The following is a 14,652-nucleotide window of genomic DNA, read 5'->3' as shown; positions in this document are numbered from 1 at the left end:
CCAGGACGTGCTGCCAATGCCATCAACAGATCACGTCCAGCCCAAAGAGCCACAAAATCACCGAATGGCCTGGCTTGGAAGGAACCTTAAAGATCACCTAGTCCCAAACCCCCTGCCATGGACACCTTCCACTATTTCAGGTTGCTCAAAGCCCCATCCAACCTGACCTTGAACACTTCCAGGGATGGGGCAGCCACAGCTTCTCTGGGCACCCTGTACCAGTGCCATACCCATTCAAAATATATATATTTTTACATAGACATAGACATAGACATAGACATAGACATAGACATAGACATAGACATAGACATAGACATTTACATACATATATATATATGTATGTATATAAATAGTCCTTCGTACAACTGTTGTGCATTGAAAGACCAAGCAGTCTGCCTGAATTTATCAAACTAGCCAATCTAATAATTCTCTCAAGAAGTAGAGAGAAAATTCAAAATGTTTCTGCACCATGCAAGTACCATCAGACCTTTGGTGGGAACAGACCTGCTAGCACTGTTGGCCTCGTCCTCTACCAGGGTGTGATTTTCCTATCTGAAGTCAATAATAAAGGTTCTCCCCAAAATTTCACTTGAGCTGATTTCCAAAATATGCCATGCATCTGAAAGATGGCTGCTCAGGAGAATCCATAGGCGAGACGGAGAGAGAAGAGCAGCCAGTGTCTGCAGGCACCATTTTATTCCTTTGAAACGTGAGAAACTGGAATTGTCCTTGTAAAGCACAATTACAGCATCCCCATTATGATTTGTCAGACACCACCCATAAGAGAAAAGCTAAGAGGATTTTTTAATCTGAATTTGTACAGGCTTTTCTGTCATTCTTTAAGTGGATTCATTATTATTTTTGCCCATAATTTGTATAAAGTACTTAGCATTCAAAACAGATCCTTTTTAACCTTTTGCCCAACTTGACTTTTTGTACTTTTTTTTTTTTTTAAAAAGGGGGGGGAGATGGAAAGGGAGAGAAACCCTTTAAGTACCCTGGGCCTGGGTTCCTTCAGTATGCAGGCTGTAAATGTTTTACTTTGATTTGAGATACATGACAATAAATTAGGGGACATTTATCAAAGCTGCTTTGTTGCATTGCTGACAAAAGCTGCTTTTTGCATAAATTACTGCATTATACAAATACACTTAGCAGGATCCTGTTTCTTTGATGTTGGTGGAGGAGATTTATGTCCAATGGAGTTTTTATTTATCTGCCCTGTTCACCTCAACAAGGGCAGGACATATTCCTCAATTAGTTCCATACCCCTAGAAATGACATATATATCTCACAACTAGAAGCAGAGAAATTTAAACAAAACAAAACAAAAAAGCACAAGTGCACTTTTTCTGGCAAGTCTAAACTACTGTACAGTGTAAAAAGTAAATATTAGGCTGGAGCTGTGGCTTTGAAATCTTTGTTCTCAGACTGCTTTGAAAGCTATTTAAGTAAGCTAATTTTGACAAAACAATATTCCCTTTGCAGAAAAGCTTTTCTAGACTTCATTAAGAGACTAAGTAAATACGAGTCCTTTTCAACAAATACTTGATAGCAGAATAAGTAGGTTAAAAGAATAGATTCCCTGGGTGGTAATCCTCTCTGGAACTGTATTTATGCTAAAATCTCTTCCGATGAATATCTAATAAACTAATGAAGGCCATCTTAGGCTAAATGGTGAATTAGGATGGTTAGAAAGGAACTTGTCAAATGAATAAATTGGCTAAACAGTTACACTACTTAAATGAATACAGAATCTCTTGAACACCATTTTGAGTGCTATTCTTCTGTCACTCACCATATCCATACCTCAGTCCACACGTAATTTATTTTGTTCCTGGGTCAGGGGTTCAAATGCAGCCCTATGTGGCCACTCAGAGCTGTAGCTGTACAATGGCTTGAGATCATTCCAGAGAACCCTCAGACCTCAAAAGAAAAAAAAGCAGAAATTTACTATTGCCCTCCTCTTTATATAAATATTATATATTTATACATATATACGTAATATAGTTTGAATATACACATTTATAGTGTTGTCTGTCAGTCTTTGGCACATTTTTTAATCAGTGCCAGAGTACCACTGAGCCAGACCATGAAGAAGAGATGATCTGGAGTACTGGAGACTAATACTTACAGCCCCAAAGCTGTCAGGGCCTGTGTTAACTTTAAAGCTTTGCCTGTGAGGGGAAAGAGCTGATGCTGAGAGGGCTGACTCAGCTCACGCAGATGGTTTGGAGCATTGTCCTCCACACCCTTGTACAGTCATCCCCCAAAACTAGAGTGAAGCCCCTACATCTCTGGAGCACTCCACACTGAAGCTAAAAGGTTTATAATTGGTACCTCTCATGTTTCACCCTTTTACTGGCCTTTGCCAGACACTTTTTGATCAAAATATTTATGTCAGAAGGTCTTTGAGCTTTTGCTTGTTTATGAAACTATTGAAGGTTTTCAAGTCATAATAAAAAAAAATTTTTCTGAAACAATTAAAATATTTCATTAGCAAACCCTTGTTTTCTTTGAAAGATGCTCTTACGTGTTAATAATATGGAGTTCTTAATTGAGTCACACCCTGTTTTTAAAAAATTCTGGAAAAAGTCCTCTATCCTTTCCCCTCCATTGACCCCAAAGGTTTAAAAAAAAAAAAAAAGTGTGAGGTCTTTTTCATGTTGGTAGGGAAACAATGAAATTTTACAAAAATAGATTTTCATTATTCAGGCTGCTCTGGGGAACAGATTCCACACAGTGCATTTCAATGATCCCAGACAATGAATTACTATCATAATTTGTTCCTAAAGTCTGTTTAATTGGCTCACTTAGCCACCTGTTCAGTATAGTCACCATGAAAACATGGTAACAGAGTTGGTTTTGCTAAATTTCTGAGTGCCAGCCTTTCATCCTTCATCCTGCCTCCTTCACCCATAAAGTATCTAGCAATGCTTAGCACAGATTTAAAAATAGTGTCATAGCCGTGCTACACATATTTTAGCTAATCAGGAAGGAACTGAAAAGTTATAACAATGCTATGCTAATCAGGGCATTTACTCACTGTCAGCTCTGCCTGTTCCTGGGTGAGTGTCAATTTGTTACATCCCACTGCACATATAATAATAGGGGGAAAGGTAAAGAATGATATGCATGCTTCGTGTATGTGGAGAGATAGATGCTACACACCCCTCCAGCTGAATTACATCAGCCCATTTCACAGTAAGAAGTTCCATTAAAAGGAGTAAAATTGTGAGAAGAAATTCAGCCAAGGACTTTGAAACTGTTGTCTATTCTTTAAATGCATTTTTTTATTTAAATAAAGAAAAGAAAAAGCAAGCAAGGCTAAAGGCATGAACTTCCATTTAGCGACACTCACCACATTAAAAGAAAAAGTTATAAGGCACTGGGGCACCCTTTGTTGCCTGCCGTGAGTCAGATTGCTTTCCTTGAGACCAGTGTAAAGTATTTTTGCAGAAGAGCAGGCTCTGAGAAGGAGAGGGGTTCCGCAGTAGAGCATAATTAGCACTCTCTAAAACTGGAGCTGCAGTGTAAACAGCTCGAGTCTTCACTGCACAACGCAAACAAACAATCCCAGCTGAGAATTCCCTGGCAGGAACCAAGCAAATACAGCCCTCGCTGCTGACTGCTGTTATTGCTATGGTTGCTTAATCAAAACAGACAGCAGCATGTAAAAATGTAAATATTTGATATTTGTTAATACAGTCCTAAGTTATTGCTCTGGCCTGCTGGTTTGGTTCCATGCATTGGGATCCTCTGTGCAACTCACTCGTCATACATTTCAGCAGAGGAATATTTTTAAGAAGCCATTATCTAAACTGCTGATGTAATAAGGCACCGGTATATGAAATACACTTAATAACTCAACTTCAGTTATTTATTGTGAACGAGGGTGCATTCTCCTTGATTCCATTTCCCAGCAAAATATAAGTGGAGCTTTCATCATGAGTGCTTGAATTTATGGCAAGCAGACCAAGTGACATTAAGAAAGCCACACAATCCCTTCATTCAGGCTTTAATAAGGAAGCCAAGGAAAAATTATCCAAGCTGGTTTGCGGGTGACAGCACAAGAACTTTTTGGAGTCAGAAAGTTAGCACGGAGGCTCCCTGTCAGCCCATTAAAAAGCAAGGTTGGCATTCCCAGATATTGGAACCATGTGTGCAGAGGAATTTTTCTTCTGGTAAGACATTCCAAATATTGTCCCAGAGCCAAACACTTCGGTGTTAGACTAATTTAAGCAGTATGTTGGAATCAGCTCTCAGGACTTTGATCATATGGAGATCGTTTGTTACAAATTGAACTAACCCAGTCTCTATTTCTGGTGGATCAGAACTATGGATTTGTTGAATTAAATGCCTCATTTAATGCAGTTTGCACATGAAAAGAAAGCTGCACTCAGGAATCTGATAGTGAATTTTTCACCTAACCAACAGGTCTACTTTTTTATTACTTTTAAACCTAATCCATACTCAGTCCACACTGTTCTTAATAAGCCCGAGGCTGTTTGGAGTGAAGGTTTAAATCAGCTCGTATGTTATGGGGGGAAAGCATCACTGAATTATCAAACCGTGTAATAAGGAACACATTTGAATCCAATTCTAGAAATAATTTTATGAAGAAAAATAAATTAGTTCTTGGTTGTTATTTACCATCCAAATGCTCAGTGCTCTTTCATGACAGCAGTGGACAGAAAGCTGAAAAATGATTTTGCAGACATACGATTTTCTTTCTCCCTGCTTCTCATTGCTATCCCCATTTTTGCAGCTGAACTATTGTGAGGGTTAAAAGTGCACAAAATAAAGCATTTCCACATATGGCTGCACTTTCTTTTCATTTCTTGAAGTTATAATGTCTTTAACTGTTGATAATGATATTATAAACTGTCATTTAGTGCATTTTGAGTATATTAAATACATGAACAAAAGATGTGTAGTTCCAGCTGGACCCTGATCAGAAACACTGGGATCTGATTCACTGAAACTGCAGATAGCAGCATGCAGAACTTGTGAGAAGCCTTGTGGAACAGGCAGCAGTTGCAATAGTAACAGAATAAAATAATTGATTAAAATAAAAGAGACCTGACAGCAATTATTTCTCCAGGAGTGGGATGAAACTGAGAAATGGGTACCCAAGTGATATCTAATGGAAGAGTGCCTGGCATGCTGCTACACAGTGGACTGACATAGGGTTTGAGTATATCACAACTCTCTGCCTTGGGGAACTCAGGATTTACACTGTTTTCAACACATTTTCATCTGGAGTCTCACACAAAATAAAAGCAGGAACACCAGCAATTCCCAGGGACCCTTCCTCTCAGTCCCAAGGGAATCTACATAACAGAGTTGACATGGAAGGAAATGGGAACGCTGTTTTCTGCCCAGAAGGGGCAAAATGAATCTCTCCAACCTCACAGCTTTGAAAGGACCCCACAGCAAAGCTGAAAACCTCTGATACATGGATATAATTTTTAATGACATCTCACTGTTTTACTGGTTTAGCAAAGAGATAATATGCCATGGTAAATGTAGCCTCAGCCCCCTGCTACTGTTACAGGCATATCCAGCCACTGCAGCTGAAAGACTAGCCAAAATCCCAAAATGGTGAAATCCCTGTCCAGACATGAGCCCTGAGCCAGAATTATCAAGACCTTTCTTGGGCCTTAGAAGACAGAAAATAGTGACATGGAAATAACATGGCACTACCTAATCCTGACCAAGGCAAGCTCAGTCCCCAGTTTTTGCTGACCATGGTGTTCCCATTGCACCAAGGAAACCATCCTGAGCCTCCCTTGTCCTTACCCAGACCACGGGGGGATGATGGTGAGCTTGGCACAACCAGTGCAGAATACAAACCAGGAGAGGGAAGCAATAAGGGTGTTGTGTGCTCCAAATCCCATCCTGGGGCAGGGGGAGTGGGAAGTATCTCCCACGGATCGTTCATTCCAACTCCCATTGCATGCACAGAGCAGAGTTCATTCTTCATAAAGAAAAGGGAAACTGTTCCTTTGGGGAAGAAAAAAACCCAAAACAACACAAAACAACAGTTATCTAGCAGATACTGATTTATACACACTCACACACGTTTACATATATATTTTATTGGCAAATAAAGAAAGATCAGATCTTTAATGAAATCAGGATGGTTTTGGGAGCTGAACTTGAGCTGAACTCCCCAGATTTTCATGGAACTTCAATTAAAAGGGTTTCAGAGGAGTTGCTGAAAGCCAAGCACTTGCCATTGAAAGCTTAATTTAAAATGAGAAGCATTTTTACACCACATTTCTCAGTGAAATTCTATCCCTGATCCTCATTATATACTTTTTTCTTGAACAATATATTTTTTTTTCAGATAAACCATGTGACAATGTATATAAATTTTATCCTCAGGTGTTATGACCAGTGCACACATAGTGGCTACAGTGACTAAAGAAACCATCATTATTGTGCAGAAAATCATTCTGTCCTCTCCACTCTAAAACTAGTGGTGAAATTTCAGTCGGAATTTGTTGTCATGTATGATATATAAGGATTTAGATACCTGATAAATACTAGGATTAGCAAAAAATGTGGTTTGGGGGAAAGGAGTGAAATCTAACTTCAGAAAACAAAACAGAAGAAAATAATGAAAAATAAAGATGGTTGTTTAATTTCTGCTTACCAGCCTATTCTCCTTCAATCCCAAGAATACAAGGTAAATACACAGCCTCACTTTAGGGCCCTTTTCAATACCAGTGGAGTCACACAACTCAATCTTTGAGCTTTGCCTTCAAAACATATCCCTTGCTCGATCAGATGCACTACAATTCAATCTGAATGTCAGCTTGTGGCTGTGGAAAGAGGGCACTGACTAGTGATTGAAGAGTGACCAAAATGGACACAGGTCCTGGAGTTTCAATGGCTTGAAAGCATTAAGGGAAATGATCTTGTTTTAACCAGGTACCAGGAAATAAGTTACTTTGAAAACCATTTAAATAAATAATACTTTACTGTGCAATGAAACATGATGGAATAGAAATAATTGTGAAACTTTTTAAAGTAATGATGGGGGGGAGGTGTGCCTAAAATAACAAAATCCAGCACTGTGTCAGAGCCACAGTTACCAAGACAAACTTTATGTGCTGTGGGGTGGAACCTCTCCCTCTGCCCAAGCTATCTGCACTGCAATTGAATAATAACAGACCTGCAAACCATAGCTGAGCTCTTGGAGCTGACATGTAAGACTAAGCACTGTAGTTTCATGGTCTCACATGCAAATGGCAAGAATAAATAGACTGAAAGGCCTTGTTCCAATTAAAACATTAATTTCACATATTTCTTCCAGTTTTCATTTTCCTATGATCATTTCTTCTGTCCTCACTGTAGACCAAAGACTTCTAACTCACTTAAGAAAAGGCAAAACCAGACTGTCCTCAAAGGCTCCCCAGTCTCCTTCCCTTCCTGGCAGCTTTGTAAGGAGGCTCAGGAGGAATTCATTCTTCTTTCACCCTTTTGGGAGATCAGTTATGTCCTAATACTTTATTTGTCCCTATTGCATTCAGCTGTGAGGACCAAACTCCAAAAACTTTCTTTTTGTAGACTGGGAGAAGAACTGACAGTTCAGATTGCCAGACATGGATGCTAGGGAAGTTTGAGTGCTGGATTGTCTCTTATGGGGCCTAAACGTGGTCTTAAAATTGTGCAAATACACAGAATATTTACTTTTGTCCTGGTTCATCCCACAGGAGAGCCTCCTCATGTATTCCACAGAGATGGTTCCCGCCCTGCTTAAACTCCAGTGTGAGAGCATTGGGCAGCAGCCAGCTTTTTCCAGGTCAGTATTGTGTGCCTTGGCTGGTGATTACTGCAAAGCTCCTACCAGAGCCTAGGACTGCAGGGCTTCCTGCTAATGTTCACAGCCATCTGAGCATGGCCAGATATCCAGCAGGACAAGGCTCTGGAGAGAGGCTCTGCTGCAGCTTTGCTGGGCTCACCAAAGCACACAGCTTCTGCTGGCTAAACGTCTTCAGTGGAGCAGGAGTCAGGTGTTGGGGCATGGACAGGCAGCATCTCCTTCTACAGCAGCACCTGCAGAGTGGTGGCACATCAAACCCAGCAGATACTGATTCATACACACACACAGATATGTTATTATATTGTACATTATTATGTGTTACATATTGTATTCTTATATATTTTATATTTCAAATCAAGATATTTCAGGTTGGTACCATAGACCCATCATTGGGGTTGGCACAACACTGAACCATGTATTAGGGCAAGTTTTGATATAAAAATAGAGAACCTGATATGAGCTAGAGGAAAGAGCCTGCAATCTGGCACCTCACCCTCAGTTTGCTGCAGAGACCAGAGCTAACACCAGCTAAACCAGGCTGCTCCCAACGTGTCCAGGATTTCTCAGATAGTGACAACCTTCCAATTCATGTTTTCAGCCTGCTATAATACAGCAAGGGAAAATCAGAGCAGATTTTTCTCTCTGCTCATACCTTCCATTCCCATAATTTCCTATTTTACAAAGAGACTGATGCTATTTAAAATGCCAGATTCATTAAATCTTTTGTTTTCTCTAAATAAGAAGAAAATGGTTTCTCGCAATTTTATGGGAAGCCATCAATCTTTCCCAAAGTGACTTACTGTATGGAAGAAAATAAACATTGCTGTGTATGTAAAGCAGAGCAGAAAGGCTGCAGTCATGGGCAAAGCACTGCTTTCTTTAGCAGTAGCAACATATTAAAGCCAAATGTAGTCCACTGAAAGTGACATAAATAAGTGGATTTCCCATCTGAAACATTGTTTTTAGCAAGAGAAGCTTTTAATCCCCTTAAGTTCATTTCTAATCTGTCTTGGAAGTGCTTGTCTAAAGAATATTACATTGATATAAAGGATTTAATTTATTAAAACTAAACAGCAGCCAGCACACTACTAAAGAATATCTTGTACACAGTACTCTCCCAAATGAATAAAGCTGCTACAGGTAGAAAAAAAAAAAAAAAAACAAAACAAAAAACCTGCACAAACACATGGCACGGCATTCATTAAAAATTCACACATTAGGTTCCTGAGCTCTCCTTCTCACTGTGCTTTTCCCAATAAAGCAAACACTTTAGAATTCATAATACCTCTTTATCCCAAGTGCACAAATGACCTCCTCTCCTTTATGCACCTAGCAAATGAACAAGTACAAAAGGGTAAGCAGAAAACTAAACATGCCCTCTCCTACCCAAGAGCATAAAGAGAGGGCAAGCAGAGGTTCTCAGAAGGGTTTAGAGCAGCCTTGACCAAGATGCCAGGGCTCCCATCAGTTTTGGCCAGTGCAGGCTACGAAGGCAGCATCAATTATACAGTTTGTCAGTCAATTAATTTTAAGGGCTCTTTCTTAGAATAGCAACTGAAGGAAACAAAAGCTGCCTTCAAAGTACATTTAAATCACTCGTTAACCACAGATTTGGCAGACTGTTTAATAATCAGCAAGAAGCCAACTACCAAATGACAAAATGGCCTTTTTTCTCTTCCTGAGGGTATGAAAATATCTCTGCCTCTAGCAGCCCACCTTGAGACACCATGAGACATCTCCCTGATTTCTCCATGGGTGCTTTTAGTATGTAAGGTGATGTCCAAACACAGTAGTGTCAAACAAGGCCCCAGAGATCTTTTAATCTTACATACTAATCACTAATCATACTAATCACTAACTTGCAGAAATTTTCTGAAAATGAGCAGCCAACTGTCGTAAGGAAAGATTTAGTCTGCAAGGAATAACCTTCACCTTCAAAAATGTTGTTACTGTGGGGCCTCTTTCCTGAATTTTGCAGTTTGATATAGTATAGGTCTCCAGAGGTTTTTTTCTGTCTTGACAAAAGAGACAGTATTTATTGAAAAAATTCTGCTCTGCTGTGGCACAGTGTGTGTGTTGTGACTCACATTACACCCATTGATTCCTTCTGAAGTCAGAATGGAAGCTCACTGCTACAAGTGAGATCAGAATTTGGTCACACATTGTTATCACACTGGATCTTGGATGATGTTGCACATGACACAGCTTCCATTTTCCATTCCTCTCAATCATGGCCAGCAGCCATCCTGCCTCCATTTCGAGCCCACATAGCTTAAGTCAAATGGGGTCAGGATTGGTCAATGCTGGAAGGTCTCCAAAGGAAACCATGAGGCAGGCAGAGGTATAATTCAGGGATTAAGATTTAAACCTGCAGAGAAACATGTTCCTGAGGAGTCAGTCTCTTAGTAGGTGTTTTCTGCAAGGCAGTCTTGGGTTGGTGCTGATGCTGACTAAACACACCCCTCGCCAGCTAGGGAGAGAAAAACAGACTCAGCAAGCCATACTGGCTTTTGTCCTACTGCACAATACCAAAGTGAAGTGATTCTCATTCTATTACCTACACACAGCTGTGGAAGCTCTAGCAGCATGGACGCAGCCTGGTGTGAGCAGGAGGAGGACTGGCTTTCCTGAGCTCTCGCAAAATAAATTGTCCATGAAACTGGGGGCCCATCACTGGAAACCATTTTTTACTGGGTGTCATTTACATGCATACTCTAACTCAATAGCAAGGGCAATGACAAAGAATGCTCATCTTTAAGGAAAAAATTAATTAGCACAGAAAATAAAGTCTTCTGCCTAATAGGAAATTGCTTTTATTTCCTGCATTCTTCCCACCATTTTAGATGGTGCTGTAGCACAGTCAAGTGGTACTTACTGACAATTTTATCTTGGGTAAAAGTCCATGAAAACATTAAAACATGAACAAGTCATCAAGTCAGTTTATGAATCAATATACAGATTTCTTCCATGCCCATAGCTGATTTCCATAACCATGAGCGTGCTGAAATCCTGTCTAGATGCCAAATCAATTTTTCTTATATATGAACATCACAGCTACTTGAGAAAGGGAATCTGTGCCAAAAACCTCACGCTCTTAACTAATTATTTCTGTGACTCCCTCCTTGCAAAGCACAATGACTGCCACATAAATACACACAACATTTATTAGGAACAGGCACACTTCCCACAGGTTCAGCCTGAGTGCAGCAACATCCCTGACAAACTCATCTTCCCAAAATGTGCAGCCAGCCTTTATCACAAAAAAATAGTTCTGCTTTTCCCAGGACTTTTTTGCCGTGAAATATTCAAGCACTTATCATCTCAGGCAGGGCAGCCAGGAGGGTATGGAAATTCCCAGCTCTCCGTGAATGCATCCTGCAGAGACAACTGTTGTCTGCCATTTACTTTCACTGGTCATTGATCCTGGTCTTGCCCAGTGTCATTGTGGAGCTGTACTGCCTGTGAGATGAGAGCAACACTTTATGTAAATAATGTCCAAGTAGAGGAACTAATCATTAATGCATACTGTTCTGAAAGTAAAAGCAAACAGCATTTGGCAGGGAAAACTATTAATGAGAAGGTCACCAGGGAATTCATTCTGCAAACCACACGGAAATTTGCAGGGTATTTTCTCTTGAGGCGTCTCAGAGCAGATGTTGTGCAAGTACCACTGATGGGGACCAGGAGAAAAGTGGGGTTAAGGTACTAGGTCAGTGCTGATGGCCAAGTAGAGGGAAGACAAGAGGCTGTCAGGACAGCAGGGCCTGAGGAGATTTGGGCTGGTATTGGCAGGCTGTAAGTCTGCTGATGTAATGACCTCCTATCGCACAATGGGGACAGCACTGCCGAACGTGAAGGTTGGGTTTTGGCTCCAGCCTCCTGCTGTTTTTGGGCTTTGTGGACTTCAGGCACCACTGTGCTTCTGTGGGGGTGTAAATGTGTGAATGTGTGTGCAAGAATGAGGAGCTAACCTAAGCTAACCCTTGTTTTCATAGATGGCTTCTGTCGTTGAAAAATAAAGTGGATACAGAAGAGTAAAGAAATCCCTCTCTTGTGTTCCACATTAATATATGGTTTTGTTGAATTAACTGCTGGTCCCTGCCATCCCACCACCCACAGCCTGAGTCCTTGGCTACCCTTCCCCATGTACTTCCCTTGAGAAAGAATGAGTTTTCATCATTTAAAGCACTAGCAGTAACAAGAAAAGGAAACATCCCACTCAAACATCACCCAAATTGCTATATACATAAGTTACAAATTAAATATATTATGCAAAAATCTGAATCACTCATATAAAGCAAGAAGACAGAATGCATTCCAGGCTGCCTGGTGATGTGACGAGCATCTGAGGAAAGTCTGAAGGAAAACTGCTTCCCTTGTTAATAAGATCTGGAACACTCGTGCAATGTCCTTCCTCAATGCATTTACAGGAGAGAACACCAGCCAATGGAAGGTTCACAGCAGGTGTATTCTCTGTCAGAGTTATGACTGGAGTCCAAGTTCCCCAAAAATTTGAGAGCAGCATATCACTGTTCCCCAAAAATTTGAGAGCAGCATATCACTGTTCCACAGCCATGAGACAAAGCTCTGGGCATTGAAGCACTAATTCTGTGGTATCTTCTGGTGCTCCACAGCCTTGAACCTCCACTCATCAGTACCCTGAGCACTGATCTGTCTCTGAGGATTTGTCTGAGTACATGTAACTAGCACTTCCATGCTCTGTCCTAATTTCTAGTTACATTTCACTTCACTGGTGGGAAACCTCTGTCCCCTGTGCTGTTCCTCCAGTGGGCACTGGATGCTGCCAGCCAGGTGCTGCTCACTGGGGATTATCACTCTCCCTCCCTGCCCTGACCCAGCTGAGCTGTGGCACAGGAAATGCCACAGCCATCCCACACTGCAAAGCCAAGCTTCTCCAGATTCCTGTCAGGGACAGAACAGGAAAAGTGGGTTTTGAGCAAGCGCTCTCTGCCGCAATGAGATCTAGACTTTCTCAGAGCTCCAATGGAAACTGTCCGTGTTCTCTGGCTTGTAACACTCAAAGATAGCAGTGCTGCAGGCAGGCTGCATCTTACCCAGCAGAGACCTTTTTACACCCTTTGCTTCAGGTCAAGCACACATGGTCCAAAGCTCTGCGCTTAAACCCATGGCACCTCTGAGAAGGAAATAATTCAATAATTGCTTCCAACACATGGGCAGTGCCAGTTTGAAACATCATCCTGCCATTTGCAAATATAAACTGAACAGCTACGTAGAAGTAGAAGCTACAGACAGCACAAAGCCTGTCTATGTAACAGATCCATAACTTTTCTGGGTGTTGGCTGCTATCCTAAACAGTATCCTAAAATTCTGTTACAATCTAATGGCCATTTCTTGATCTGATGGCACTAGAGCTGCAGAACTAAAACACTCAGTACGACTCAGAACTGACTATATTCTACCTCTGCGCTGTAGTTTATATAAGGAGATCATAACCTCCTCTGGCACCATAAATAACCATGCCTGTGCAGCAGCAGAGCCAGGCACAACGGACAAAATCATCGAAATTGCTAACCAAACAAGCAGAAGGAGTTATTAAAGAGCGCTTAGGCTTCCACATGTTTATTTTCAATGATTTCCACTGCAAGCACAGCCTTAGCTCTCCCAAAGAGCCAGGACACTGATTTTGCTCTCATTAAACAATGCCCTGTCATCAAGCCGAGACGCTGGATAAAATGCATGATTATTAATCCCTTCAACATAATTATAGATGACAAGAAAGAAAGAGGGGAGACCGCACCAGTGGAACAACTTCGCTCATGAGAAGAGAGAACAAACAAGTACGATTGCAGATGTTATAAATATTTCTAATTCAACTAAGCAGTAATTTCTTGTTTTTCCAAGTAGCATCCATTGGGTTTTGCCAACAGCTACGAACATACACTATGTGCTTAGTAAGGCTGCAATTCTACTAAATATAGAAGGAGGCACTGTTTTTATTAAAAATAAAATTAACGAGCCTTTACTTCATTGACAAAATCAGTTTTTGCTTCAACAAAATGACAAACCTGCAGTCAGAGCCTGGTTGATAAACTGGTGACCCAGCTCCAGTGTATGGTTTCCATGCACATTTTGTGAAACCATGGGTATGCCTTTGGCTGTCCTTTGTTAATCTGGGTGGAGGAGCCAGGAGCAGCCGGGGACGGTGGTGTGTTAATGACCAGGACAAGTTTTCAGCTGGAAAGAGAAGGAAGTTGCTTGATAAGAAACAGTGTTTTCTGTTCTCTTTTCAAGAGGCTGTGGAGACACCATGTGTGAAGGGAGGTTAAGCAAGTATCTTCCTGAAGGAGAAGGAGGGATGCAATGACAACAGCAAAGAGTCAGAGGTTCAGAGATCATTTACAAATATCTGTGTTATATTTGTAGGAAGTCTGTGTGACTTCCTGGACTGCTGAGCCCAGGACGAGGTGGCACGTGTGTCTGGGAAAAGATATTCCCGAGCTAAGGAAGAGGTGTTGGGTGAGTTGGGAAATGGGCAGAGGAGCAGGACAAGAGCAGAACTGTGGTAAATGAATTACAAGACAGGAGCAGGAGCCACGGGAACACGTGAGGGTTGCAGCTATGGAGCCTTTGCTCCACAAGAATTGATACCAGATGACTCAGTTGTACAAATCTGATACAGATCACACTACGGGCATGTGACTGCTTCTACCAAATTAGATACAGCACATGATGCGAGCCTGTGCCAGCCTCACTCAGGCTGTTGAAAGACAGACAATGAGGATGAAGAGCCTTAAAGACAGTGCCGTCAACCACCACCTATTCAAACCGTGATTTCT

The 14,652-nt window shown here is 41.2% G+C and overlaps 1 long non-coding RNA gene across 1 annotated transcript; it reads right to left on the bottom strand.

Annotated features, from left to right (window-relative positions):
* Positions 1-286: 286 nt before the first annotated feature.
* LOC119705620 lies at positions 287-14,006 on the bottom strand. The gene is made up of 4 exons (XR_005258278.1): positions 13,882-14,006; positions 7,702-11,293; positions 5,857-6,006; positions 287-1,926 (listed from the first exon to the last, which is right to left on the bottom strand). It is a non-coding gene; the product is annotated as an uncharacterized LOC119705620 (long non-coding RNA).
* Positions 14,007-14,652: the final 646 nt, after the last annotated feature.

This window comes from Motacilla alba, chromosome 11 (genome assembly GCF_015832195.1).
Source record: "Motacilla alba alba isolate MOTALB_02 chromosome 11, Motacilla_alba_V1.0_pri, whole genome shotgun sequence".
Lineage (NCBI taxonomy): Eukaryota > Metazoa > Chordata > Aves > Passeriformes > Motacillidae > Motacilla > Motacilla alba.
Note: the sequence above shows the minus strand (reverse complement) of the source record. Positions and strands in the feature narration are given on the sequence as shown.